This window comes from Falco cherrug, chromosome 2 (assembly GCF_023634085.1).
Source record: "Falco cherrug isolate bFalChe1 chromosome 2, bFalChe1.pri, whole genome shotgun sequence".
Lineage (NCBI taxonomy): Eukaryota > Metazoa > Chordata > Aves > Falconiformes > Falconidae > Falco > Falco cherrug.
Window position 1 is genome coordinate 106,937,867 of NC_073698.1, and position 25,540 is coordinate 106,963,406.

Genomic DNA, 25,540 nt, shown 5'->3' on the forward strand with positions numbered 1-25,540 from the left:
GACTGCAGTTTACCATTTTTTTTTTATCAAGAGTTTGTCATTTGCATGTTCTCCAGGCTTATTCGTAGTATGTTACTGGATTCATTGGCAAAACACAGACTCCATGTACTCATCTTTTGTAAGTGCAAAATGATTTGTTTAGCATTAGAGACACATTCTCAGCATTGTATACATCTGTTCCTTTTAGTGGTAAGAAAAGACTAAAGTAAAATCCAAACAAAATTACCACAATGCTCAAACTCCAATTTATCTGCAACTGTCCTCTAAGTATGGGATCTTCCTTTAGGCTCTTTCTTAGCCATTTAGGAAGCTGCCATCCTGAAGCTGAAATAAGTTATATTTTTTTAGGGTTTTGGGTTCTGGGTTGTTTTTTCTTTTTTTTTCTTTTTCTTACCTTTTTTTTTTTTCCTCTCCCCCCCCACCCCCCCGTCCACAATTTGCTAGTAAGTACTCCCCTTTAAGCTTTACTGCGGTGGGGCTCTCCCATTGAATTTTCAGTGGCATCTTTCAGATGCCTCTGGGAACAAGGGACCTAAGGAGAAAATATGGAGCACAGACAATTTTCCTCTGGACTGAGAGCTCCAGGATGGTTGTTCCTTCTCATTTCACAAAGCAACACAGGTACTCAAGTACTGTACCAGAAGATAGTACTGCAAAAATGAGCCATAATAAAGGCTGAAGGACTTCTTTTCCCAAATGTCATCCACTAAAGTAGCTCTTACCTGACAAATCACTTTGCCAGACACGAAATATTATCAAAGAAGTAAGTTAAATTTTTTTGACCAGCTCTTTACAAGCTTAATAATGAGAAGCTCTGTGTACAAATTCTCCCTGAAATGTTAAAAAGCTCTGTGTTGGGGGTGGGCGGGGGTTAAGTAATAGGAGAGTGGGGGAAATGATGAAAGACAGGCTGAATAGAACACAAGGTGTCATCTAGTCCACCATGCCTCCACAAGGCAACACCAGTTGTTCTTGTCTTTCCTAACACATTGGGCTAATGACTCCATTCAAACTTTCCTTGTAAACCAGATCTTCAAGACCTCTGATTATCATAAGCGTAATCTGCCTCCTTCTTGCTGTACAATGCTCAGAGCAGGCTGTGGCACTCCAGACTATCAATACTCGCAATTAAGCAGGGAGTGTCTGTCAACAGCAATCACACTCACTGTACAGACATGGATTTAAACTGAACTACTGACAGAGAGAGAAACTCATGCCCCGTTCCTAAATGGCGAAAGCTTGTTTCTCAGATGTATACAATATCTCTTTAATCATCTGAACTTGGAAGCCAGTCCTAACAAGAGATTGGACAGCTCAAAATAAAAAGCTCCCTTAGTCGCAACATAGAAAAATGCAAATAATAAATATCTAAAATACATTCGTTCTTCAGTGCCTCTAGTAGTTGAATCAGCACTGATCAGAAATAATCTCAGTCCTAAACCATTTGATTAGCAAAGAATATGGAAATGGTGTTAGGAAAATAGGTGAGGAGGGGGATGTATTTATCATCAGTGCTAGTGCCACAACTGACAACCCTGCACAAGAATAGAAGGAAGAGAGCCCACATTTCTGGCCAAGAGTAGGTAGATATTCCTTCATACAAAATTTAAAAAGCAATAGTATAATCAGTTTGAATGACAACCCTATTAAGAACTGTATCTTTAAGCCTTCCTTAAACAACGCTGAAACATTTCAACAGGATGATATTAGGAAAGGGCAAAATACCAAGGGATTTCAGCCCAGTTAAATGGAAGGCTGATGCTGGGAGAAGGCAAGTTATTAGAATCACACAGCCAGATGATAGGACATGGCGCCTCCATGGAGACTACCTTTGGTTTCCCAAGGACTCTGTCTTGCTGCTAGTCATGCTGCAGTACATCATGCTGCTTTGGTTACAGCCACGTATTGCACAGGTTTGCCAGGCAACTGGCGGAAAACCTAAAGAACATGAAAGCTCAGGGCAGCAACTTACTGCATGGCTGTATTCGAGCTTATTTGCAGTATAACCACCTGGGTACAGGTCACATATAAGGTATATTTATAATGGTGTAACACATACCGACTTGGATTAAGTCACTGAGCATACAACTTGCGGTGGTTTCAGTGATCTTATTTTGGCTTATACACAGCCAAAGCCTTTGAACTAAGTTTTTCATATATTTCTGCTAAAACCTTCATTCCTTCTAAGAGTGAACAAGAAAACTCAAGGATTAAATTGATAATTTGTTAATGTTTCACATTGAACAAAACCACAAGTGCAAAGATTAAAGTACAAAATACAGAATATGTTTGTCACATGATACAGTTAGCAGGAAATATTTTAGACAATTTTCCCTCAGAAAAGGCTGGATCATTAAAAGCAAAGTTATTTTCAAGGAAATGTGTCAATTAATTTGTCATTTAAAAAAGCAGAGAGTGTTTTTAAATTGCTCAGATATTCTATTTAGTTAGTTTCAAGATGAAAAAGTTCTGGTTTAAAGTTAAAAATTACCTTTTTTGTTCTTCCCCCAAAGACTGACAAAGGTGTGTAGAAAAGCAAATGAAAACGAAATATTTCAAAATTACTGATATTAAATATTTAAGTTGATATGATTCAGCTTCCCTCTGATCTTTATTTATAAAATAATTGATATTTTATCTTTCTTTACTGTTTCAGACAGTATAAAGTACTGAAACTTAAAAAAATTATTGACACACATTACAATTATTTCTGATCCATCTTCAAGTTCTGTAAAGTTATTTCATGAAAATTTTTGAAGAATTTTTTTTAGAAATATTTTGAATATATCTTTCTCTTTCCTCCTTGAATTTTTTCATCATTAGGGATATGTTTTTTAAAAAATTGTCTTATTATTAGTGTCCTCCTTTTTCTGTGGCTTACTCTTCCCAAGGCCTTAGTCAACAATTTCTAATATAACAGATCATTTTCTTACAACAACTAATTGTGAAGACACAGACAGAAGCCTTGAAATCAAGGGGAAGAATAGATATCTGGAAGACATAAGAAATGCTGGCAATGATCATGATTTACAAGAAAGTATTAAAAACAACAACTCAAGGCCCGAGGCAAAAAAATATTCTAAATAGAATGTTCTAAATGCAATATAAAGCAGGGGTTTTCAAACTTTATCTGGGTGAAAGAGGGTACACTGCACTTGTTGAACTCTGGAATACTACCAAAACCAAGGACATGGATGTTCAGAAAAGGATGTCCTTGCAAAATTGGCAATAAATACCAGCAAAGGTATCATATATACTTAACAATTTCACTGCTCACAGTCACCAACTCACTGGCTTCACAAAATTGTACTCAGTGTCTGGTATGGGTTTATACCACAGAAGAGTATTGCCTCAGCACTTTTAAGTAGACTGGACAGGTTTGTTGTACTTGAGGGGAGATATGTCCTGTTGTGGGTTATGTGATATGTGGGTTGTCTTCTGCATCTATCAATCAAGGTAAGGTCTTTGCTGTCCAATAAGCTGCCTTCTTCATGTCCCTTGATGGACAGCCCCAGGAGACTTCTTGAAACCTCCCCAGTCAGGTTTTTTACTTTTCAACTAATAAGAATAAGATTAATTAACAAGCACTCATAAATCTGTAGTTACCGAGGTCATAACCTCTGCAATATTTAAATAATCTATTTTTCTGGTAGGCTACTTATTTTGTCTAACCCATCTGAGCTTCTGTGAAACTCAACCCTTTATACCAAAAGGCTACGTACAAAACTGTGATCTAGTTTGTGGGTTTGGCCAGGACTGGTATCTGACATGAGTAGACATTTCAGGGGACTGACCACTAACAAACCTTAATTGCAACAGACTGAGCGAAGTGCCTACGTAGTGTTCATTTTTCACATTTTCACATATGAATGTCTGTATTTTTGTAGACATTTTTAAGTTTGATGTCGAATGGCATTTTGCCAGGAAAAAAATTAAAAAAGACTAATAACAGTTGGGTGCTAAAATCCTACCTTCTGGGCAAACAGTGATTTAATATCAGATGTATGTGCATGTGTTAGTAAATACATACTTGTAAAACAGTCACTGCTAGCACAAATTTGAAGTCTTTATATCAAGACAGAAAATTTATAATATACCCAGTCATTACAATGTAAGAAAAAAAAAAGTCTGCTATAATAACAGTCAGTATTGCTGAAATCAGCATTTTCACTGTGAAATTATTAATATCCTGCTTATTGATTATCACCTGTTTCATTGTATCTTCAAGATGCCCCAGGCACAGATCAGATGACATGTGCTGATCTGAACCCTCTATCTCAGAGACGTGAAAATGTTAAAGCCAGAACACTCTCGTTTACCAATGTTAGAACCTTACCAAGTTATTACATTATTACAGAAGAGGCCACCGGCCACCACGTAGGGCTGTTTGCTATCTTTACTACCCAGGCTGCATTTTGAATCCCTCACTGAATCTGTCAATGCCTTTGTAACAACTTACAATGTTTCTTATAGAGAAGCTAATAAAAAATTTAAGCATGAAGTACATGTTAAGTTTTATATTAAAAATTATTTGATCTGAGCATCTGCTTTTTTGATGAACTCAATCTTCTGCAAAGTATTCCAATACTTACACACTTCAAAAGAAGGTTTCAATTCTGCTTAGTCACAACAGAGAGATTTAAATGGAAAAAGCAACTTCTATGCAGAAAAGTCCAACTAAGAGGAAACCCAGAAAACATTTAATTTACTCAGTGTCAGTATTTCCCTAAAATAAAACATTAAAGATTAGACTCTCACTTGACAAGGAATGCTATGAATCACATCTGCAGATGTGACTATTTCCAGTAAAGGAAATACATCCAAAGGTCAGACAGTATTGCAAATAGTATCTTAAAAAATCTTCTCTTATTATTTAGTAGCCTGCTCAATAGTCCATGACGCTCAGGCTAGTAGGTCCCAGCCTTCATTTTTTCCAAAATTAACCAGAAGACATAGGTATCAATAATTGGCGCAGTGCTAGAAGAAGCATCATTAGGAAGATGGCAGGCACAGCATTCTTCCCAGCAGCAGCAGTAACTAAAACTTCTGGAGTTGCAAAAACGTTCTTCTGAAACAGGGATTTTATTTTAATAACAATATTTCCAGAGGAAATATTAGTTCTAACTAAATCAAGTAGTTATTAGGACAAAGAGTTTGTCCTAAAACCCTATATTTAGTGAAATCAAAAGATCTGTAATGTCCTCTCAACAATATTTTAAAGCCTAGCACCTTTTCTGAATTTTGTTCTAATTTTTGCTTTCCACATAGTCCAACTAAGGATGCATTATGTAAGCCTGTAAATACAGAGTTTCTTTTTTTAGGGTAGCATTTATTTCACTGCACTGAAAAAGATCAAACAAAAAAGCCCAAATTCGCTGCATTATCTGGTAGCAAATAAAATCACTAGCAAGGAGTCAACTCTCATGTCTTCATGACTTAAATGCTAATTTTTGTCCAGGTAGATTTTGTGTATTTGCCACAGCACAGCTATGAACTACTCACAGAAAATCCAAACACAATATGAACATAAACTGCTACTGTCTGCTGTCTGAAGACACCTCAGTTTTACAGTGGGGGTATTGATGCTTCCAACCTTTTTATTACCAGAAAAAACATCAACAGCTTTATAATGATGAATGCGACACAGTTCAGTTTGTATTTGCAAAATTCACTTTTAAAAACGGCAGATGTGTGCCAGCACATCTGGAAACCACTTTTAATTATACTTTCCTCAAGTGGGAAAGCAGTAGCGTGTACCCATAGTGAAGCTTTTATATCTGACCACACAAATGCTAGCAACCACCTGTGCTTTACACTGATTTTCATTATAGAGTATATCACATTACTACCCTATTATTCCAGAATGACATTTGAAGCTGTTGTGTGACTAAGCTGCAGCAAGTGTGGTCTTGAAAATGCCTCTACTCTACAAAAATGTAATGAACCTGATTGCAGTTAGGGTACTTACCACTGAGGATATCACAATATGCATGCTCCTAAAGTTGGCTTCTCTTGCTCTGAAAGTCATAAAAGATATGCGTTAGCAATCATGATTATCACTCTGGGAACTGGAATTTAGCAAACTAATGTATACCCTCAAATGAGGTGCCTTGTAAGTATTTGGAATCCCAATATTTGTTTCTTTCCTACTATTAATGCAGGAATATTATAGTTAAATACTCTGCTTCTTCAGCCACGCTCTGAGATTACAAAACGCAATTTCAACTGTGATCTGTCAGCCTAACAGTATTTGAATCCTGTCATAAATATTTTCATAGGTTGGAAACATTGTGAGTTACAGGACTAAGTTGGATTTTCTAAATTTAACCTTCCTCTCCTACTCCCCCTTGCCCCACCCAAATGTAACAGCTTTTTTACATCGCTGTTTCTTATTTCTGACACAAACACACACACGCAAAAAAAAAGTTTCAGATGTCTGTGGAATCCTTTTCTTCTTTACAACACTCTTTCAGTATTTTGGAAGAGTGTAATGTTGACATGCAAAATTTTGTATATCATAGTGGAATGGAAAGGCTGAGCATTACAAATGCTCAGCCATTGGGAGACCTGGTGTGCCCAGGGACAGACACCAGAAATGGACACCACTCTGTAACTTTGCAAAATGTAAAATACACTATTTTATAGATTATATTTTAGTATAATTTGCTATGGTGACCTGCACAATGTGCAGGTAACTAAAAAAGCCCCAAACATCACTTTAGCATCATTTAATCTGTTAATCAGATACTATGCTTGAAAGAAAAGCTTCCACACCATTATACATCTAAAAAACCACATTCACCTGTCTCATATTTTCTGCCTTTAATTCAAGACTTAAGTTTTGCAGTAACTCATGAAGCCACAGAGGATCCCTCACAGGACTGAGCCCTCTCCCAGTGTGCTGCCCACGTAACTTCACTACATGCTGCCAAAGGCTCTGGGATTGCAGCTGAAAGAAACTCGTCCTGCTCTGAGAAAGACTCAAAGCAGACCTCAGCCTGGGATCCCAAGACAGCCACTACACTCCTCTTTACCAGACAGAACAACAGCTGATCTGTACAGTTGCAAGGACCTTGGCTTCACTTCTGCCCTCCCCACCGCTCCCTCCCCGCCGCTACGCACAGTTGCACCGAGGCGCAGAAGGGTCCCAGTGCCGCTGTCTCACACCACCCAGGAGAGCTGCTGCTTCTGCAGCAGGCAGGACTCTCCAGGTCAGCAGAGAGGGTACAGCAAGATTTCCTTTAACGCACCTTTTTTTTTTTGTCATCTCAGAACCTCCCATGTGACACCTGGTAGGCATTTAAACATTGAATCTACTATGCATTAGAATAATGTAGGGGGTGTTCACTAGGTCATAAATGTAACATTTGCAAAAATATTTCTAATATTTTAAGACTTTGAATATGTTAACAGTCCATAACCCTGCTGCTGTAAAATCATAACCCGATTTCACGTTGCAAATATATTTATTATCCATGCAAAGAAGGCATAATACCCCTCCCCCTATTCTTTTGTTATCTGTGGTAAAAATTTTAGATTGCTAAAAAAAAAAAAAAGTTCATTTTTGTGAGTTTCTTAAACCTAAAAGAAAAAAGTATTGTGATCTACTTCATACATTCACACTCTGAATATAACTTGTTAAAGGTTTTCCAACCAAAACCACTTACAGGGCAAACAAAGACTGAAGCACTCTATGGTACTCTACAAAAGATAAAAATATACTTTTTTTGTTTGAAGATGAAGTTATCCTGAAATCAACCTTACTGAAAGAAAATTGTGTCTAATTATCAAAATAATAGACGTAGAATGTAAATGCACTTCATCTTGGACATAAACTATGTAATGAGGCTTTTATATAGGGATACACTAGAAGACAAGTAGCTGCACTTTCTGAACCCTGCTTGAAATGGTGATATGAATTGATATAACCAAGGTCAGCCACAAGAATCATTTTTAGAAGCGAGGAAGGACAAGGGAAAAGACTGCAAATGGGTAAAATAAGCACTCTGGTGTCTGCTCCTTTACAACATAAGGAAGACATGTCCAGCCCTTCTATTTGGTAAAACTTCCTCTTCAAGGAGTGCCAATGAAGACATTTAAGCTCCTTGAAGAAGATGGCAAAGCCAATGATGCTAGTGCCGTTAGGAACTAAGGGGGAAGAGGCAGCTTTTGGCGTCCAGGAGCAGCCAGGTCACAGGATGCTGGATCCAAAAAGCCACAGAGTCAGGGGGATTCTCTCTGCTCATTGCAACAGGCCCTAGATCAGCCCCTTGCCCTTATACCTCTTTAACTATCCCACTCATAACTCTGTCATCATGAGCTTAAGGATGTGACTGGGAAGGAGAGCAGAAATGTCTTTGAAGTCATGAAATATATCCAAGTTCCTGGATATCTGCCATTTTAAAACACTAAGTTGAACACACACTTAGCAGCAGGTTAATGGTCTGGAAGCAAGGAGCAAACAAACAGAGAGGAAAAATCCACCATGGATGCATCCTCCCTGTCTAATTCCCTCTGTTCCAGGCATTTTGGGTGCACTGGAGCTGTACTCCCATAACCAGCCAGTCTGGCAGACCGCACGCCTGCAGCCATGTCAGACCCTGCCCATCGTGCTGCCATCCCTGAGACCCACTGAAAATCACCTCTGGGGCTAGGGGCTGGTGCTTGGGGCTGCACACATCTGTAGAAGGGAAAACACCTAGTCTTAGGTACAGGGTGCTAGGGAGTCTGAGCAGGAGAGGCGAGGCATTACTCCGGGGAGCAGGGTACCGCTGACAAAGCTGTAGCCGTTTTTTCCAGAGCAGGGCTGATGTCGTGCCCGTTCTCTCCTATAGCGAACTGACTGAAAATACTAAAAAGTCTTTGCATTCCAATTGGTCCTGCCAAGGGAGCTTGACTGGCAGGACAATGCATCTTTGTTCTCAATTAAAACCATTATTTGGGTGCAATAATTATTTAAAAGCCAAGAGGAATATGATTTTGTGATTATAACCACAATTTGTCATTTGAAGTAAATGTTTCAAACTATCAGGGTTTGGTACAGAAAGAAGAGAGAGGGAGTAATAACAAACACTACTGTGACTACATGTAGCCTTCATCCAGCCCGAGCAATTTTACTTGTATCCTGAAATCACTGTAGCATAATCACAAACCAAAATTATAATTGTAGTGGAAAACCACATATGACATGCTGATATGCAGGGATTTCATTAGCGCATTACATTACTGGATACTGCAAGTAATCTGCCTGCTACGTTTTCCTTTTCGTAAGAATACAGAGCAATCGTGGCTATTCTAATACAGAAAACCGGGAAGCAGAGCAAGAAAGAAATGGAGAGAATTTGTGTTAAATTGGATTTTCTTGTCTTCTCCTGTAGTTTTTATCACCCAGATGACAAAACATTATCATTAGCAGTTTATACCAAAAGTTAACATTTGCCCATCGTTTTCTATTTTCTCTAAACCACAAAGGTTTGAGCCTGTTATGCACTCCCCTTATCTTACTCGGTTACTTTAGAATCTAAGAGTGCACTGTGCACATTAATCTTTCATGGCAGAGTTCACTGAAGTTCTGCCAAAATTTGATAATTATGTTCCATCCAATGCAGCAATTTATTTATCTCATTGCTGGAATTTAGAACATATAGAACAAAGTGCTTAGTTTATATGAATGAAATGCTTGCTAAAAAAAAACAACCCACAAGACAAAACAAAACTCCTGTTTCATTTCTAAAGTTTTAAAACATGCAGTGGAATCTATTGAAGAATAAAGCTATTTTTACTAGATGTGATGTTTTCTTGATAAACTGAAAGTGTTTTACAATATGTTTAGGTTTTTTTTTTTTCTTTTCAGGTAAGTGAAAGTATTTTATAAATACGTTTGTAACTTTTATTCAAGTGTATAACAATATGTATCACATACTGCACTACTAAAACATGAAATATTACTGTCTAATGGTCATTAAAAATGCCAACTACAAAGCAAGAACTTGTATTTTGAATGAAGAATGAATTGGTTTACTGCACTGAAATGGGTAACTGGGAGTTCAACAGTTCTATGGAGTAAAATCTAAGATACAAAATTACAAAACAGTTAAGCTTTATAATTGCACTTATTCATGATATGTTTGCAAACAAACAGAAAACATAAAGCCCTCCAAGTATGAAGATTAGAGACACTTTATTCCTGAGGGCTGTTAAAAATAAAAATGGCATAATGGAGAATACTTAATATCCTTCACCTTTTGTAGTCTCAGGAAAAGTAACTAACCATTTATTTATCGACGTAAATATAAAGAAGAAACATTAGTCTACTGGTTTGGCATTTAAAAATAGAATAGAGTATCTATAAATTTTAAACTTTATACTTTATACTTATGAATACAGAATGTTGATTTATCTGATAGAAACATGACTTCATTGTATGTTCATACAGACAATAGATTTCTTAATGAAGGAAAATGTTAATTTAGTGACTGCGATCAAAAGCCAAATTTATAATGTTTTAAGTTTTTAAGCTAAACTTTCTGTTACTTCATATATTAGATTTTACACTTCAGGCATGCTATCAGACAAAATTTGACTCTGGATTTAGAAGCTGCTCACAAAGTTTTTGGAGCATAACTTGCTGTGATTTATAACACAACCCCTCACCAACCAAACCAGAAATTAAAACCTCTAGAAGTAGTGTGTTAGCATGTGTTCATTATTTCACATTAAAACTTTCTAGGTAAAACTAGGAATATCACAATAAAACATTTTAAAGTTAGTTTTGCAGTATCTAGATGTGTGTATGTATATTTTAAATTAACTGTACCTAATTTAGTAACTCAGGAGAAATTACTTCCACAGGCCAGCAAAAAAATTCCATCACGATTTACACAAATTCTACTATCACATTTACTTTTGCACCAGAATGGTCATTTTCTGGCAATGCTTTACATTAAAATAGGATTTAACTGTGTTGTATTTTTCCCTGTTGAAAAACTTTTTTAAAAACCCAGAAAAATGCAGTTAAATCCAATCCGTTTTATTTTACTAATGTTCTCCATCTATTTTTTTTCAACATGTTAATCTTCTTTCTTTCATTGTAAATACAACGTGTTACAGTTAAACTTGTAGGAGACTTTTGAGTATTGTAACTCAGTCTCCTGCAACATAACAATGAACAAACTCTCCTAGGCAAGTTATACGAAAGTACAGATACTGAAAAGTCTATAAAGCTGAGTTTTTTCCCAATCTAGCAATGTCTTGCATTATGTAATAAAGGAAACACACACACACACACACACACACACACACACACACACAAACACCTTCGAGAAAATGTACAGTGTAACAGAAGAAAGACAATACCTGTAAAGCCCATTTTAACAGCAGGAACTACTGCAAAGGGGATCAAGGCTGGGGGGTAGGGGGCAGGGGAAGGTGCGAAAAGTCTGTTCCACATCGATATTGCTGCTGAAGTATGATATTGCTTATAAGTAAACAAGACATATAGGAACGAACAAGCAACTCCTTGGCGATAGCCAGAAGTGCTGTTACGTAAAATAAAAACACCTAACAAAAATGCTGCCTAGCGCATTTTGTCTTTACATTGAACACGTGGAAAAGACACTGGGGTAGAGTATACACAGCATGTAATAGGAGGTCCTTAATTTCCAATTGCTGGGTTGCTTTGTTAAATACAGATTAAATTCACAAAACGTTCAAGTGTACACTAATAATGTATTCACCTACAGTGCCAGGCTTGTTTATATAATATCAGTGAGGAATAATCACCCATTTATTGCACTGATGAATCTCCACAAATTTCAAAACTCTGAGCACACTTGAAATGTGAACTTTCACAGCTCCTTATTAAAGTTTAGACTAACTCCCTTTCACCCTTTTTAACAACAAAGGACAACCCAGCTCCTGTGCCCTGCCTCACAGATCAGAACCATACCCAGATTTCAAGGAATCAGGAAAAATCCGAAGCCACATCTGATATTTTCCTTCCAAATTTACCCCCAATTGATCTAGGCATGTATTTTTTAAATAGTCATATCAAAAAGCTTCACTCGCACAATCCAAACAAAGAAACTTCTCGAAAATGTCATTACTTACTGTTCACTGAGCATAATTTATTGAGATTAAAAAGTTTAAAGATTCATCTGCTTTATATCCACAAGTGTTTTAAGCAACCCCTAATACTGTAGCCTGCTTAAATGTGACAATTAGGGCTGCTTTGGCATGTTGAAAAATACAAAGGTACCAACAATCCTCATTATGCCTTAGCTCCCTGTAGCCTGGTTTTTGGAGGTGCATAAACTGCGGAAATTTAGAATCATAATAGCAACAATTTGGTACACAAGGAAAAAACAGACACCACCACCCCCCCACCACCCCCACCACCCCCTGAATGCTTCAGATATACTGTATAAAGTCATTTTGACATGCCTACACAACTGGTTGTGGCAGCTTTCAGACATGATTCCTAATCACAAAAAAATGCTTCAGGTTCTTTTAGAGAAAGCTTGCCGTTGGGAAGTTGATTTTGGCCAAATGCCAAAATCATGTGCAAAAGGGGCCCTCATTACCAATTCATGGCAGCCTTCAGCGCTGACAAAAAATGTGACCCAACAGGCTAAAGCAACAACTAAAATTAAAAAGTATGAGACAAAGACAACTTACTTAATATTCCTTCCATCGCCATGTTAAACTTTTCCGTAATTAAACCCTTGTTAGTTCAAAGCAGTTTTCAACTACTTTTAAATGATTGCACAGGCAGTCTGTAACAGTGGAAAGCTTTCCCTGTAAATTCTCCTCAGCCACTCCACTTTTAACAGCATTTGGGTCCGACAGCAGAACTTTCTGCTGTGCACCTCTGCGAGAAACCCCTCTCCAAAAAGAAGCGAGGTGCCCGTGTGTATTTCAGTGAAAACTAAGCAGATCATTACAAGATTTTTGCAAGCGTTAAAGGCATAGGAGGAGTGAGGAGGGGGGAGGAGAGAAAGAGCTCGATACGCGGGAGAAGCTATTTCCTAAACTTTCTAAAAAGCTTATCAAAACGGGCATGCAAACATTAAGCAATCGCAATTAACAGCACTCGCTGCGCCACTATCCCATAAAAGCAGATTTGATACACAGCCTTACCTAGATGTCGTCTGGCTTTTCTGTGGATCAAAAAGTTTCCTGCCTAAGCACAGAGATATTCTTTCACCAACCATAAAGGCCCCTTTTATTAATCCAGCACTGTAACAGCCTGCTTTCTACACCACGTTGAGAGCAGGATGCGTCAGCTTTTGAGAGAAGAACAGTCTTAAACACAATTAGTGGCAGATTGTATAATAGAGGATTTATCTTAAAGAGGGAAAAGGCATTTTTTAAAAAGCAAAGAGGGTGCGGTCAGATGTTAGGCTATCCCTGAGAAAAGGGGCCTAGGCTGCACTAGTACCTAAATACTAGCAGAAGCTTACTGGGAAGGGAGCCAATGGAATGACTTTGTTTGACCCAGCTGCCAATCTCTCCTGAAGCACTGCGCCAGACTAAACACTGACACTATTTTAACTCAAATCAGGCTACAGCAGCTGTTTGCTTTCCGGCTCTCAGCTATGCACCATGGCCATGATGACTCTGCACGGCACATATGATAGAGCTGGGGCACTTCTGTTAAAACATGTTCCGTGTTTGGATTGGTGGTGTAGAAGCGACGACTGGAGGGGCTGCTGGTTTGGGGGTTTCTTTCTTCATTTTTTCTTTTCTTTTAATTTTTTTTTTTTTTTTAAGAAACATCTCTGCCTCCATTTTCCCCAAAAGTGAAATAAAAATGAGATTTGAGGCTCACAGAAAATTTAGCATTGCAAGTCAGGTGAAAGGAGGGAAGTTATTGCTTGGGACTGACAAAAACCAGAATACATTGTAAAGGTGCGCATGTGCACACATGACTCCAAAATCCACCTGAAATTATTTATTTTCCTCTTTACTTGCTCTAAAAATTTTCAGCATAAAAATAATCAACAGATTCTCCCTCTCACTCATTTTTCGCTGCAAAATGAAAGTGTATGTGTGTGTATATATAAGAAAACAGCCATTACATGTGTCCATATATGCACACATTTACATACGCATCCAGATTCTGATCTAAATTACACCAGTGCAAATTGTACTGTAATCAATGAGGTTATTACAGATTAAAACTGAGGGTGGAATTCAATAGCTAATTTACATATGACAGTATACGAGACTGAAAAAATATGTAAGCATTATTAGTAATAAGCATATGGCATGGAGGTTGGCATGTCTTTTCTAATTCAAAAAAAGTCAAAGAGTCACAGCAACAGAAACAAAGCACATACACATGTTAAAATCCAGTGGAGGCTTCTGAAGTACTGGGCGTGCAGCACAGTCCAACATAGCACCTACAGTTACGCAGCATTTATACTTAAACTCAGTCACAGTACTCTAAGCTTAAACTTTATTTCCTCTCACCCTGCCATAGAGGGTTGATAGCTACTCCCGAAAACTGCGTGTCATGATAATTTCCTTGTTCAGTAAAAAAATCAGAAGAATATCCCCACTTAAAGCCAAATAGCATAGAGAGGGAACCCAACCCTTTTTATTTAATATAAAAGTGTGAGACTTATTTTGATACAGAGTAAAGGACAAGATGAAGTTCTGGCGCCTGACACCTGAATGCCTTCAGTAAGCACCACTGTGTATCTCAGATTTAGTCTGTATACTCAACAGAGATAATGGCGAAAAAAACCAAAACAAAACAGAAAACCAAATCAAGCAAAACAAACCCCCCTAAACTATGAAAGCTGAGCTTGTTTCCCTGTCTTAGGCTGTTGTGCAACTGATTTCCATGAGCTTTCAATAGCCTGCTACCAGAAACCAGTGGAAGTCATTGATCTTGCAGAAGCTCCAGTCTCACTACCTGCCCTTCTCACCGGTCCTCAAGTATATTAACAGTTTAAGAAAAGATCCTGGAAAAGATTGTTAATAATCCATCATAAAATGAATAAGAATTACAAATGAAACGAGTGATGACTAGTATGCCCAATGTTCCTATGTAATGTAAGAACTGAAATGGAAGAGGAGACATGCATTATGTCTGAACCACCAAAAACCCCATGCAATTACATTTATACTAAGGAGGAAGTTACAAGAAAGGCAGTTACCTACACCTGAGAAGTCTGAAATCTTTAAATGGCAGACAAGTGAGACAAAGCCAACAGTTTTTACGGTCCCTCTCTTATCTCTCTAAGGAGCACAGCAAACATTTATCATGAGATGAATTTGCAGGCTCCCTAAAGAAAATGCAACTCCTTAGCAAGGAGGATGTGTGCCCTGTGCATTCACACCTCGCGTTACACCAGGCAAGAAAGGCCATACTGCAACAATAGGTCTAGAAAGACATTAACAGTGCTGAACTTAGTATGGCTGGAAAAGAACAGAAGTACAAGGTAAGAAATAAAGCATAGGTTGGAGTGAAACTTTGCCAGCTCCTTGAGGCAAAAAAGAGGGTAATATGGCCAAATCAACAGACAAAGGATTCAGTAACTAAATCTGAGAATGACAGGAAGGCAACGATGCTGTTCCCAGTGAAGCCAGCGAGGAACTTATCCAACACAGGACAAGATCAGGATGCAGATAAACCACGGTGGATAGGTACTTAAAACACTGACATAAAAAAGACAAGACTGTACACTTAGAGGTGGAACACAATGGCTTTTCATTCAAATACAGTATAATTAGCAGAAAGCTCATGCAAACTTCTTGGAAAGCTAATTTAAAATTTATTCCTGTTTCGGTTTCTGAGGGTGGGTCCTCTTAAAGTAATTTTGATTTGTACATTAAATACTCTTGTCATAATTGCTCCAGGGTGGTTGCAGGAGAGGGAGGTAGTATCTGACATATCTTTCACTTTTAAACAAACTTTTGTCAGCCTGGGGCAATGCATGAAGAAACATAGGGAAGCACTGGAATAGGTAACCAGTAGAGCTTTGCTGATGAATACAAATCTCTTTCCTTCTAGAAAACTGTTCAGAATTCTTATTATCTTATAAATTAAACATTAGTACAGCTAAGAATATTTGCAGTTTCTGTTGTAGAAAATCTCCAGTTGCTCCTAAAAGGGTTCTCTATTAAAAATAACACGCTCATTCTTTTTACCTCGATTTTGAGGTTAGGGAGCTGAGTGTATATGTGATTACGCTCTATGCACCTATGCCATCACAAATCTCTTCAAATCATTCACCAATATTTATCAAATTTAAGATAAGAGGTTTCAGATGTACTTTTGAGAAACCCAGTAGCTTTGAGATCACCATCCCGTATCAAATATAGGTCAAATGAAAAGACGAGAGAAATTTTGTCAGCATCCCCATGATCAGATATGGAAAATCTGTAGAAGAAGACCTTCTAACTGCTTCAGTACTTCACAGTAAAAACTTCCATCGGGTCCACATACTGGTTTAAATATCAAAGTCCAATTAACCTCAAGAAATGAATCCATAGGAAATTAGGCTTCACTGGCCATGAACTACTTTTGTTTTACTGGGGAGCTGGTAGAAAGCATATTGGACATATAATTCAAAGGCTTTTTTTGTTTGTTTTGCTTTTAAATTTCAACTATTCCATTGGAGTGACTTCTTTTTGCCTTCATTTCTTCTATGTTTAACACCATAATTTTGGCCCAGTACTCTATGACAAAATGATTCCTCACTCAAGTCAACTGTAGAGCTCTAAGTGATTTCAAAGGAATCTGTATTTTATCCTTTTCATGCCCAAGCCATAAATAAGCATATTGCCAGAGGGTCCCAGAAAACCATGCAGGTAGATCACTATGCAGTTAGCACTGTGAAGTGATTAATAACTTTCAGCTTCCACTTGTGAATCAGCCACTTCTGGAACAGATGATGGCCAAAACTACAACATAACATTGTAAGTCATATATGCCACTCTGGCATGGAAGGCTGAGCTCCTACAATGGTGTGCATTTGTTCACCTACTGAGCCTTCTATAATCTAAACTTTCCGTAACTATCACTGCTAGGCTTCGCCAGTAAGAATCACTGGGGGAAAGAGGGAAAAAAAAAGAAATTAAAAACATAGAACAAAACTTGCTTTTCAATATTTCAGCTACTTCAGGTGAGTAATTTAGGTTTCCAAAAAAAAAAATGCCTTCAAACAACTTTATTTCCTTCCCTGCTCCACTAGTACATCACACACCACTAGTCTTATTAATATATTGAATTTATTATATGCTTATTTTAAACTGGAAGACAATGGTGAAACACAAGGGGAAAAGAAAAGGAAAAAAACAAAAACCAACCACCCAACCACCCCAAACCAGGAATACATGCTATATTTTCTATTAAAAAGTGAGAAACATAAATAAATTCAAGAGACAGCCACCTATTCATGGTGAAATGGAACCCAGATGCTAACAGCTGAGAAGAAACTTGCCTCAGAAATGTGATTGCATAAATACCTTTCATGAAGGATTTTCATAACCCTGTGAGTAAGCCAGTGCCCACCACACCACTACCAACAGTAGTGCACTAAACTTTTCTTTTCCATTTGTTTGGGAAAATCTGGTATTGCTATAGTCCATAGACATCTTTTTTTTTTAAAAGCATAAAACATGGCAGTGACTTTCGTAGCTATGGAATTAGTTTAATTCACACTCTAAAATTAGTCTTACACAATCTCATCATCTCCAGATGCTCCTTTATACTCATAAATCCACTAAAATGTTTATATTGTCCCATGAAAAGGGGTGAATGCCTGCTGTGGATTGTTGCTCCAAGGCAGCAATAACTTACTATGTCTTTTCTGTAGCAAGTTGCAGTGTTTTTTTGAAGTACAATCTATAGACATTTGCTCTTTCCATCACACCTCCCACATTTCCACAAACCACAACATATTTATGCTTCAAGACATCTTCTGGAACAAATCAGTTTTAGTTTTGAATTCGAATATGGCATGACACAAGACAGATATAGCTGAGGATTCTCCTAAGAATAAATTTGTGTGCTTTTAGAAGAGAGACCAAGCAAACATCAAGCTTGCATATACGCTTTACTTCCAAGTCAAGGAAATAGCTACCATATGTATTAAAAAGTCAGTATCAAACATGATTGCATTAGATATAACACAACCGGGTCCCTAAAGACCACCATCCAATCTTACTCATTCCATCTTTGAGACCAATTATCATGTTATTATACTCAGTGGTGATAAGAATCCATCAAGGAAGAGGATCCTATTGTGCTGCCAAACAAAAAGGCAGTTCTTGCCCCAAATGTCATCCTACTATTTCGTCAGTCAAATTCAGCCTTGGTAAATGAGATCCCTTTCCTGAACTCATACACACAGTTAGCTCTCCCACTACCATAATCTCTTTTGTGGTTCTGACTACTGAAGAAGGGAGACATATTCCAGTTTTTCCTCTGTGGGTAAATGTCTTCTATGGATTTAATTTCTATTATTGTCTTTAAGAAGAGATAAAAAATGGATAAAGAAAGAAAAAAAAATAATGAAGATTGTTAGTAGTGCACCCCTCCAAACATTAAGCACACATTAACAATAGTTTCATACTTAGCACTAAACATAAAAATGAAATGGACAGCAAACAACTTCTATTTACAGTACTGCACACTCACAAGATGCCAGTGAGTCTAGGAAGGAATGTGATACGGTAGATCAAGGTGGCTAGAATTCAAGATTCTTGGTGTTTATTTCTTATCCTGCTCCTAGCTCAATGAGTAACCTTGGGTATATAACTTAACCTCCCCTGTCCCATATTTCAGCTGATATAAATTCCAAAGTTTCAAAAGGCACATGAAAGGATCTGCACAGTCAAGCCTTCAGTCCTCAGCATCCTAGTTTTTATAAAGGTGTGACATACAATATTCCTATTACTTTAAAAGTAATTAATAATATAGTAATAGAAACACTATTAATTCTTGTTACATGGTTTGAGATCCACCTTTGCAGCAATGGTGAAAAAATCAAAGAAAGCATTTCATCATAAATTATTTTAAACTGAACTACAATTTCTGATTGCCTGTAACGTTCACCTACAGTAGAAATAAATATTAAACAAGTCTCTATTGAATAACCAGAATAAATTTGTGGTTGGTTTAAGTGCTGGTTTTATGTAAATCGGAGAGACAGGGCATCAGATTCTGTTTTTCACTGCATGCTTCACAAAGATAGTCCTAAGCACTAATGTGTAAAGTTTTAAACTACCTGCTTCACTGCAAAGCTTAAATAACCAATCACTCTGCCAATGCATATGCCTTTAAGTCAGCACTGTGTTGACTCTTTAAATATTTTCACTTTTTAATATAAACTTTTCAGACAAAAATTTCTCTTAGAGAACAAGGACTCTACACAACCAAAATGGAGAGAAGTTACCGCTTTCTGTTTTTTCAGTCTCACCTGTTTAAGTACAGCTGACACAGCACAGATGCATGCATTACTCTTGTCTGGGGGATAGCCTGTTTACCAACCTTTTAACGACTTACGGTTGAAATCGCCTCATTTAGGAATCATGATGGTATTGACTATTAATGTGAAGCAGAAGAGCCTACCAGCTACCCCAGGAGGCTAAAAATCTGTGCCTTGGGTTCTATTCAAAGCTCTGGAGAGGAAAAAAGAGGCAGGTGGGATTTGCATACACTGATGATTTCAAAATCCTGCTCAGCAGCCATTTCCATAGCTACACATTTAGACACAACCAAAACTAAACCTGGCAATATGGGAGGGATTCTTCAGACCTTTCTGCATCCTGCACCAAAATACCTGGGTTTCCAAACTATTACACCAGAAGGTTTGGAAGCCTTTATTTGCATATTGTAAATCCACCTATCAATTGCCTGTAGACAAAACATAACATGCAACTGAAACAACATATACAATACTATCATTGTATTCTTCCTGCAAAGCTGGCTTCTAGAGTTTTCTCCTTTCAAACCCAATACAAGGCAGAAAAGGTACATCTTTACAATAATTTATTCTTTGCTAATCAACTACCTAAACAAAGAAGCAATAGACAATGAAGCTTGGTTATTATCTGCTATTATTGCACATCTATGAAGGCCCAAGAGAAAAGACCATCAGCTACAGCCTCTTTAGGTAAAAAAATCATCGCATTACATGGTTTTGGTTACAGGTCTGTGATACAGCAGAATAGATTTTACAAGAACACAAAGTAGAGGAAAGCAACCTATCTGATAATTTTTTTTCACCAGAACAACTAAAAATACTATTTTAGAAAATGCACTTTAGTAAGTTTTGTCATAGTATTTTCATGTCCTAAATTTTCATGACTGCCACTAACTGTCAAGGGAAAGTTTCATGAAATACAATTACTTGCATAGATTAAATGAGGTAGGTACTATTCAATACCTTTCAGTCATACATATAAATGTTAACCTCTGCATAGAGACTACCTTTTTGATAAAATGCCTCCTTATGTCTAAAACCAGCTTTTCTTCCACTCCCAGCTGTATTTTATTAGTTATTTTAGACAGCACTTTACTGTCACTGTAGAAGTTTCAAGTTTAATCTAAAGCAACTTCTGCATCCCAGCTGAAAAAGTAGCAGCTATAAAAAGTAATTTTCAGTTAGTCACATCATCACAGGTTGGTTTACATTTACACTATGTGAAGTTAGATTACCATTCCAACATGAAACCCAGAAAATTGGAATTCACTTATGGAGAAGGCCTTGCAAAGCAGAAACCTTTTTCAAGTCAGGAGTATGGTCTGTCACGTCTGCTTAATACATATAGTTTCCATTTACTATTAGAGAGCTGTATGCAAGTACTGATGGGGAACACGTTTATTACCTTAGTCTCATGAGTAATCAAGCATCATGAACAATCGTATACGTTTTGTTTATTAGTCTGTGCACATTTGTGATGTAGGATCTTCATATGTAATGATCACTACAACATCACAATATTTAACGAGCAAATATTTGAGGAATGTCTTCAACAAACTTCAGTACATGCCAAAACTTTCTCAGACATTGTGTTCTCTAAAAAAAAACCAAGAGAGTAAGAAGAGAAAACAGGCAGCAGACTGACAAATTTTAATTCACCTGCACTCAGCTTGATGCTGAAAATGATGGTACCTCCAGGTGCATGTGGCTCCTACATATGCTTAGCATATTTAACAAACACTACTTCAAAACTGTGACAAGCCCATGGAAAGAGCTGGATAGCAACCTAACTCACTTTTTTCTGTTAAATGGTGTTTTAAAAGCATCAAGTATCCACTGGTCAACTGACTGAGCAGCACAGACAATATAGTGAGGAGACAGGATAAAGAGAAAGAAACAAACCTCTTTTCTGGGCTGCAAACATAAGAATATTAATGTTTTCTTAACTTTTTTGGGGAAGTATTTGAGTCCCCATAGTTTGGACATGAAGAAGCTGAAATGAAACGGAGTAATACTTGATCTTTGGTTTGGTGTGAAAGACCAGCAAGCTGCCATCAAGCATCAGTACAGTGCTCGTGGGTAAAATGGAGTGGAATTAAAATGACAAGCAAGAATTGTGGATACATTAATAATAATACCAAGAAAGTTTGAAAGGAAAAACAGAAGGTAGTGGATTAGAAGGAATACCAAGAGGAAGAGAAAATGAAAGGGACTTTTCTTCCCCTTGCTCATCAAGCCTGTGACCATGGGGCAGGACAAATAGAAACTTCAATTCTTTGGTACTTCAAGTTCCATTTTTGGACAGAACTAATGATGGACACCTCACAGGTTATTCAGCCCTAGAAAGAAAACAGTTTGGAAAATCATAAAAAAGTTTTTCTAGTAAAAGTCACCAGCCAACTAACAGCAGCAGTTGTATCACTGGAGATTCACAGATTTCAATAAATTTTGGAATTCTCTTAGCAATAATACCTAGAGGGCGTGACAGCACACAAATGCTTTTAGTATTCCTATAAGAAAAATTACTTCAAATGTAGCAGTAACATCTCTTTGAGTGCAAATTCTGTTGCTCTATAGTTACACTGCACTAGCACAAATGCTATATGAAGCTTTGAATGTAAAAAGATTGCTGTGCATTATATTTTTTTTAATTCTATTGAACGCATAAAACTATATTAAATTACTCATCACCAGTTTAGTGATGACTCAAACATCAGCAAAAATGAACAAAATTACAAACTGTGAATTTTTATTTCAAATCTATGTTAAGCTGAAACACATTTCTTTAAATCAATCAGGTTTACCTCAGAGATACAGCTGAAATGTGGAATTGTGGGATATAAAAGAATCTAGCACTGTAGATACCACCCTACCTTTTCGAGAAATGCATCTGATGCTCTGCTAGAGTGGATTTCCATGACAATAGGGCTATGAAATTTCATACCAGTTGGATGGAGATCAGCTCCCATATATCTTTCTTCATGACAAGTGACATGCACTTGTTTTGGATTCAGAGTTACACAGGAACAGTAAAAAACAAACAAATTGTGGACAAACAAATACATGGTGTGGTTTGTTTTTTTTCCTTTTCATGAAAAATTTTCTTCTAATTAAGCTGTAATTTTGAAGGAAGACATTGCTGGTGTTTATAATTAAAAATTCATTATCTCACTGCTGAAAAGAACCAGAACATGCTAAATTTTGTACTGTAATTTGGGGATGAGAGAAAAGTGCCCCAAATATTTACGTAGCATCAGAGACAGAGATTCTATAATTCTAAATATTATATGAAAGGGAAGGAACCAAAAATAGTAACATACTGTTTAACGTTCATATACAGAAAACAAAACAGAAAAAAAATGAAGATGCTGCTTAGCCATGCCTTAATTAGTAAGCCTTGCTTTTGAAAAAAATATAATAAGAAAGCTATTTTTTCAAAAGAAAGAGTTAAGCAACAAGGCTATTTATGCAGTTTTCTCAGCCCTCAATATAGGACTAAAGAGCCTGCAATTTTCAAGGTGATTTGCAATTTCCATTAATTTGTTGAAGGTTTTGTAGCTCAATAATGAGACACTTTCATCAGTTATTAGTGAATCAGAGCTGTTTGCAGCTTTAATTCAAACACAGTAAATACAAATGCAAATGTGCACATGATTTTCTATTATCATTTCTAGAGGGTGAAAGAAGGCAAATGATCTTCAGGAGAATGGGGATGTTTATCATTATTTGCCTAAAATTGGTTAACAGCCCCATACTGCTCAAAGTGAACTGAGAGTTGTTGATAAATGCCAATATTTGGGTTGTGAGGAACCGCAAATGGTCATTTGGTGCTGGGGTGTTGGCTTTACCTCCCTGAAAACTGAAAATCTTAAGGTTTTTCCTACTTTAAAAGACACAGCTGTTGGACTGTCATAAAGATATGGGTTTATTTATTCATCAGCTTCTTGATTCAAGGGAAAATTTTTTGAACTTTAGGATCCATGTTAATTCTGGCCTCTTAGTGTGTCAGTGTCTTAAAATCCTTGCATAAATCTATAGATTATATCTATATTGTGGAGTTCTGGTAGAATGTATTAAAATGGGAAGATTTACGTGCATATTGAGGTGCCTTCAAATGCAAGGGGACATTCAGAACAGTTCACAAGGTGACCAGAGAGGTTTCTAATGCCTGTTGAAGCTGATTTAAAAATCAATGCCAACAAAACTTAGTATCACTAAAATCCCATTCTTTTAAAGCCACTATCAAAGCATCTTTGAGCATCTGCCTCTACAAATCTGGTCCAGACAGCAATAAAATGGATTTGTTTCTGTCACTTAGCAAGAATAGGGCATTTCGTCCTTCCAAACCAAGCTGTTAATTAAAAATAAGACTAACATTTAAAATGAAGATGAGTAACACAGAGGTTTTACTCAATAGCCACTTGATGGCAGCGTCATGTATAAAAAGATGACTGTGAAGTTAAAACATTTAAAAACATCTTCAATAACGGAAAAAAGCCAACTCAAATGACACCTTGATTACTGCAGAATATTACCCTCCTAATAGAACTCTTTTTAATGATATTTTGAAGGTCAGCAACCAAATCAATAAGTAAACCCATAACAATAATAAATTTTAAACTTCAAAAATGTTGCTATAAAGGTTATTCCTTTAAAATCAATATACAAAACACTTTTAATATTTGTTAAGAATTTTATATTCATTCTAGCATATAGCTTTCCAATGATAACTAATAGTTATTTTCTTTGGGAAGAAACAAACTAATAGAATTCCATGAGGATTTACTAAGAGAGAGTTCATGGGCACTGATTTAATAAAAATATATGGCACTAGTGCTACCAGTACAATATCTTTTCTGTAGCTTATAACTATGAGAGTGGTTTATATTTCCTGCCAGCAGGATGATTCACATTCTTTGGTCATCAAACACAGCCAAATAAACTTAAGAGAAGAGGGAAAGTAGTTCATGGTAGGATACAGGTCAAGTTCAAAAGCTGTCTTTCTCTTCCTTTCCTGACTTGCTCATCTGTTTGCACTGCAGCCTGGAGAACAAACCCAGACTGTTTCAGCTGAACAATGAAACGGGCTACATCCCTATGCTGCCAATAAACAAGCCAATAGGAACTGCCTTTGCCTCCAAAGATGTCCAAATATGTTCAAACACATTTTTTGCCATTTTTATACTAGTTTGAGAAAAAGATCATCTTCAACATGTAATGACTGCTCAGCATATTGAAATAATTGGTCAATAACATTTTCCAATAATGCAACTGCAAAGACAGCTCTGTGAGTATCGTATTCTACCTTTGACTTTTTTTAGAAAACATTTGTTTGCAGTACCAAACATGTGTCTAGTGAAGAAAAGACAACTCTGTTATTCCAGCCAGGCAACTCCTTCAGACTAAAATCTGTCATTCTCTTGATTTATGACTGGAACTTTCATTGCCACCGATGATTATTCAACATAATGAGTGAAACAGGAAGAAATCCTTCAAGTGGTAAAACAAACAAAAAAATCAATGTTCATAAGTATCTTTTTGAAATAGAAACTCTAAATAATATCCTGAGCTAATACAGAATTAATGCCCACAAAGGTTTTGTGGGTTTTTTTTTCAAAATCTGATGGAAAGTGCAACTTCATTCTAAGTCTTAGAACTTTAATGTTAGATTTTCACCCAAAGTAAATCTTCTCAGTCAAGTTCTTAAACGTTTACAAATATGGTTTATAATGGAAGCTGAAACAGAACGTCCACTAAATGCAGAATCACAAACAGAAGTAATGTTTTAGTTCTAAATCTAATGTTACATTTCTCATTACTTTTCTGAGTCACAAAATTAATATGGAACAGTCTTAATGGTTAAATTGTACTTTAGTTTTAAAATTAGATAAATGTCTTAAGAATTCTCAGGAAACTTAAAAAAAAAAAAAGAAGAAATATTTCCTATCCTTCCTCCACCACAACCACTCTGCAAGAATCAACATTAAAAAACAAATAAACAAACAAAAAAAACCCCCAAAAACCCCAACCCAAAATGTAGTTTTCTGATGGTTTTATCAAACAGGATTCAACAATACAAAAATAACAATACCGAACAGTTC

At 36.8% G+C, this 25,540-nt stretch overlaps 1 long non-coding RNA gene across 4 annotated transcripts in view; it reads right to left on the bottom strand.

Moving 5' to 3' along the window:
* The window catches only part of LOC114017804 (uncharacterized), a 332,083-nt gene that overhangs the window by 90,416 nt on the left and 216,127 nt on the right, over positions 1 to 25,540 (bottom strand). For 3 of the 4 annotated variants that reach the window (XR_003563064.2, XR_003563062.2, XR_003563063.2), the window contains one exon: positions 5,969 to 6,017. This is a non-coding gene — a long non-coding RNA (uncharacterized LOC114017804). Of the gene's footprint in view, positions 1 to 5,968; positions 6,018 to 13,137; positions 13,514 to 25,540 lie in introns of those variants that run through there. The other variant, XR_008731082.1, reaches the window with a different exon arrangement.